This window comes from Prionailurus viverrinus, chromosome B2, assembly GCF_022837055.1.
Source record: "Prionailurus viverrinus isolate Anna chromosome B2, UM_Priviv_1.0, whole genome shotgun sequence".
Classification (NCBI taxonomy): Eukaryota; Metazoa; Chordata; class Mammalia; order Carnivora; family Felidae; genus Prionailurus; species Prionailurus viverrinus.
In genome coordinates this window covers 95,839,671-95,845,203 of record NC_062565.1, presented here as the reverse complement: position 1 = coordinate 95,845,203, position 5,533 = coordinate 95,839,671, and the positions used below count along the sequence as shown (strand labels likewise).

The 5,533-nt window shown below is 39.3% G+C and overlaps 1 pseudogene; it reads right to left on the bottom strand.

Moving 5' to 3' along the window:
* Nucleotides 1-3,846: 3,846 nt before the first annotated feature.
* Nucleotides 3,847-4,675, bottom strand: LOC125166485 (60S ribosomal protein L6-like; annotated as a pseudogene).
* Between the last annotated feature and the right edge of the window lie 858 nt (nucleotides 4,676-5,533).

Below are 5,533 nucleotides of genomic sequence, written 5' to 3'. Positions count from 1 at the left end.
TTTATTGGAATGCAGCCACACATTGATTTCTTTATTGTTGATGGCTGCTTCTGTACTGTAACAGCAGAATCGAGCAGTTGTGGCAGAACTGTATGACCCATAAAGGTGAAAATAATTACTATCTGACCCTTTACATGAAATATTTGCCTACCCCTAGTCTGTATGTTCCTTTGAGCAACTGTTGGCTGATTTGGGGAAGCTTTTCTCTTGAAACCTAGCAGTAAGCAACATCAGTTTACTTTAGCAGATATGAAACTTGAATCCTAACACTTTCTTCCGCCCTTCCTCAACCTTCTCCCTCAACATGGAAAGTGGCCCAATAAGTGAAATGAAACTTGGCCCAATCAGCGATATTTAGAAAGTGGAAGGTGAAAGTGTTGACATCTGCTTGTATTTTGTGGTCCAAGCTTCTCGGGGGGCACGTGATATGGAGAGAGTGTTCTGGTCAGCCCGGCATCTCACGTTTTGTAAAAGATTGCCTTGTGTTATCTGACCTTAGTTGGATTTATGCCTACTGAGAAAAGCAGTTTGATGAATGATCTGTATTCCTTCCTACATACTGGCTTCCTAAGTGAACTCTTCCTTCCTTCGGTTTTGATAACTTTAGTAAGTAACTTTGATAAACTTTAGTAAGTTTAGTAAGTAAGTAAAGTAAGATAACTTTAGTAAGTTTAAGTGCCGTATCCAACATCCATATGGATACATGAATAAATGCATGTGTTATGTTTTCAGGCATCTGTGTATTTTAATACATGGTCATTTTATTCACCTCTTTGCCCTTACCTCCTTTCTGGGTCTTATCTCCTTCTCTGCAGTTGGTTCACATCCCCAGAGAAGCAGATGCCAAGACAAGTTTAGAAGTATGAGAGATTTTTTAAGGGAAATGCCTGGGAAGGGTTAAGGTGATGAGGCAGAAGTGTCAGGGGAACCTTCACACTGCATTACAGATCTGACTGGAGGAAAGAAGGAGAGTTGCATACGAAAGCTCAGACTGCACTGCAATTCTAATAAAATTGTGGCCAGGTGAACTGGGAGTCCTTGAGCCAAAATTGGAGGAGTCCAGTCGTTCCATAGGAGCAGGTCAGTGCATGTACCCCCAGTCATTGGTTGGGGGCAGCCAAAAAAGTGTGTCCCCAGCCCGAACATGGTGGTGGATCCACAGGAGCAGTGGCTTGAGTGGTCAGTGAATATGCTGCCTGCTGCTAGAGATCTGAGTGTGCGTTTTCATGGCCACCTCACTATTATATTTCCTTCATCTTGCTTTTTTTCATCTTTCTTTCATCATTATTTTTGAAAACAGAAAAGCAGCCATAGACCTGTGATACTTCCCGTTTACTTGAAGAATAAAGTCTTAGGTGCTCTGCCCTCTGACCCCATCTGCCTTTCAAGCCTTTTCTCTACTACACATATACCATTGCCTGAATGGTCCCTGTGCTTTTCTGTTTTGGGCACTGTCCACACAGTTTCCTATTCCTCACATGCCCTCCCTCTCTCAGCCCCCCATTGAAACCCTACTTCCCTTTCAAATATTTTTCCACAGAACTGTAAATGAAACTAACTGCTCCCTCCTTGAATATTTAATTTACTTAGGAAACATTATTTGCTTATACACGGAATGCTGTGAAGGGTACAAAGATGAATCGGATATGAATTCTGCTATCAAGGATTAAGTTTAATAGGAAAAGTTAATAAACACTATATTAAAAAAAGAAAGCAAGGGGCACCTGGGTGGCTCAGTCGGGTAAGCCACTTTGGCTCAGGTCATGATCTCGTGGTCCGTGAGTTCGAGCCCCTCGTAGGGCTCTGTGCTAACAGCTCAGAGCTTGGAGCCTGCTTTGGATTCTGTGTCTCCCTCTCTCTCTCTCTCTCTGCCCCTTCCCCACTGAAGCTCTGTCTCTCTCTGTCTTAAAAATAAAAATTAAAAAGAAACATTAAAAAAAGAGAGAGAAAGCAAGACAAATTATAAGGTAGGTACAGAGAAAATGTGGGAATTCAGAAGAGGGAAACATTACTTTCATAACAGAAAAATCTACTATGAGAGGTGGGCTTTAAAGAATCAGTAGGATTTGGGTATGAGGATATGTGGTGGGTAAGAGGATTCCAGATTACAAGAATAACAGAATTCCTGCCATGCATGGGAATGAATATCTTTAGCACAGCCTCAATGACTAGGGTTTTTCATATTGCACATAAAACTCATCAGTGCAGTGTGAAATAAATTTAGTGTTCCTCTTATCAGCAGAAAAAAATGAAAGAAAGAAAAAAGAAAGAAAGAAAGAAAGAAAGAAAGAAAGGCAAAAAGAAAAGGAAAGAAATAGAACAAATAGAATAAGATGGGGAATGTTTGCAGTGTATGGTATGTAGTAAGGATATTATTTTGTAAAACTTTTATTATATATGTATCAATTCCCATATATATAATGGGTCACTATATAAATGTATTTCTTACTATGGGCAAACTTTTGTCTTAGTCAACAACTTGTATCTATGGAGCATCTCTTATATGCTGGCCACTAGGTGAAGTCCTGAGGTAAAGTGTTGAAAAAAGCCGACACAGTCTTTACTTTCATGGAGAATATGAGTCAGTACAGGTTTTCAGATGATCGTGGCATCAGAAACACCTAGAAGGCTTAATAAAACACAGATTGCTTTAGACCTTCATTCAGAGATCTGTTGAGCAGGTGTGGGGTAGGGCCTGGGAATTTGCTTTTCTAACAAGTTCTTAATTGATGCTAAAGGTGCTGGTAGGGGACCACATTAGACACTAAAATAAATACCAATGAATGCATGATGGCAGGTTGTGATAAGTGTTAGGAAGGAGAAGAGTTGGAGAACTTCAAGAGAGAATGCCCTGGAAACCTATTTTGTGTTGGATGGTCAGAGAAGGTGTCTCTGAGATAGTGATGTTTAGGCAGCAGGACCTATGTGTTCAAGGACCCAGAGGAACTGAAAACATGGAGGAAAGAAGGGTTTGAAAGGAGATTGGAAAGCAGTTAGGGGCTAGATCATACAGGGTCTTTAGCCTAGTGGCATTCACATTGGGATATGCATATTCCTGGGGTGCGTGAAGAAATTCTAAGGGTGTGCAGGCACATAAAGTTCTAAGAGAATCATCTTTAAATGCTCTCCTAAAATAGATCTACCCAAAAACCTAATTTACCTGTCCTATCTCTTTCTGAATAAAGTCATATTTATTTCCTAGTGAATCTTGCTAGGGTGCCTTGTCCTAGAGTGTAAAATCATGTGGGAGGTGAAATAAGGAATAACTCAAAAGCTTGACGATGGTGTGGAAAAAATGAGTAACTCTTATCATGGAAGTAAACCCCAAATCTATTCTCAAGGCAATTGGTCTCCAGTTCTTGGTTTTCCACAAAATTGAAGGAGGCCCTAAATATCCAGTCAGCAGTTAGGGCTTTAAAAATGATTTTTGATGATGGACCACTTTGTCATTTTGGTATGTAACTAGGAAGGACACCCTGGAATTTAGGGTCAACACTGTAAGAAATCTTTTATTTCCTCTATATATTTAGGTAGATGAAACAAGCACTTTTTTAGTGCTGACCTCTCTGGAAATGAAAAATTGGGAAAAGAAGGGATTCTGAAAACTTCCACAGTGTAGCATTAAGTAACAACAAATCATAGATACCTGAAGTGGGATAAAACCCAGTGTCATTGAATTCATTAAGAGATTCATTTCCAATACGATGTATCTACATATTTAATAATTATCTCTAAGATTTATATATACTTATTGTCATGTTGACCAGCTTACATTTGAAATAAATCTTATACTAACACCAACCAGAATAATTTAAAAAATGTATCAGTTATTTATGCTGATAAGAATCAGTTATAGATTCTTTGGAAGTGATTTAGAACACCATGAAGATAAACTACATTTGCGAGAGAAAACACAGAATGGAGGTAGCCCTGGAGTTGAGGAACAGCTTTGATTTTTGGCAGAATTTGGGTGTCCACCGCTGAATCACTTTGCTCTATGAGCTTGTCTTTCTCTGTCAAAGATTTCATCTTCCTGGTGTCTGGGCTCACTGAGATGCTGACTTCAAGAAGTCATCAGTGAGATGTTTTGGGATTTCACACCACTGATATCAGTTTTGGTGGGGGTGGTGATGACAAATTTCTTTTGTGTTCTATGTAGAGAACTGGATTGGGGATCAAAGGTCCAGTCACAAGTGGCAAGCCCCTGCTCAGATGCCTTGAGAAAATCACCCTCTTACTTCTGTGGTGCTGAGAGAGGATGATCAGAATGGTCCCGGGAGTGATTGTAGCTCAGGTTTTTCACCTGCTGTCTGAGGGGTTTTTGCTGTGGCTCAACAGCTTTTGAGGAACATCTTCAGTAGGATTGTGTCTGGGCACTTTGTGAAGTTTAACTCGTTGGTACCACCATTCTTGTTACCACCAGCTGGTTTTGTGACAGTAGCAAGAACATTCTCCTTTTTTTTTCAATCCTGAATTTAGCTGCTATTTCCTCTTGTACATAGCAGATCAGGAATATTTGCCAAGTCCTTTGACTAGGATGGGATTTTGGTTGCACTGAGGCTTACCCTGTTGAGTGTTTTGGTCTTGAAGTTACACTTTTTAACTTTGCTTCAGCCTTCTTGGCTTCAGGTTTCTTCTCCTTCATATCTGGTTTCTCAGCCTTTTCACCTGCCATCTTGCAAGATGGAAAAGAGCCATATAATGTATATTATATATATTGACCAATTTACATTTGTAATAAGTGTATATATACATTTATATGTTGTATATATTTTAATATATATTAATTAATTATATTAATTAATTATAATTATTTATAATATATAAATATTTATATATTATATATATTTTTTTAACAGAACATCATGGCCATAGGAAAGTTTTAAACATTTCTATCTCTATCTATAATCTATATCTCTCTATCTAAATGGAGCTGGGACATATTATCTATGTACATATATAGCAGGAACATATTATAGGAACATAGTATCGAGAAGCATAATGAAATGATCAACAAAAAGACTTTGAAGCAGGAATGGGATAACTTTCTATTGTAAGTATAAAGGAAATAGGAGCTTAAGGAGAAAGCAGATTGACGTTCTAGTGTGCCTGCACATGCAGAGAAAAGGCTTCAAGACTGAAAGACTGGACTGGAGGCCTGAGATTGTGAGAAGGTTTCTGGAGATGATAGGATTAGCCTCAGGAAGAGTGGAGAAAGGAAGAGCAGGGCTGTGAGCATGAGGTCCAAGGTGTGAGGGCTCCTATTCTTGTCTTAGCTCTCATTCTAGTTCCTTGAATTTTGAATGGGTATAGCTGCTCCCTTCTGATGCCCTGCCCCCATATCTCCCATTTCTTTTCTCTCCCCTTCCTACCTTCTACCACAAAATTGGTCAAATGAGTGTAGGATGGGAATGAACCTCAGGGAGGTTGAGATGGAGAACAAACATTAAATATGGTTAAGTTTGTGGATGGTCTTTTTCCTGTGTGTGTGTGTGTGTGTGTGTGTGTGTGTGTGTGTGTGTGCATGGTGTAG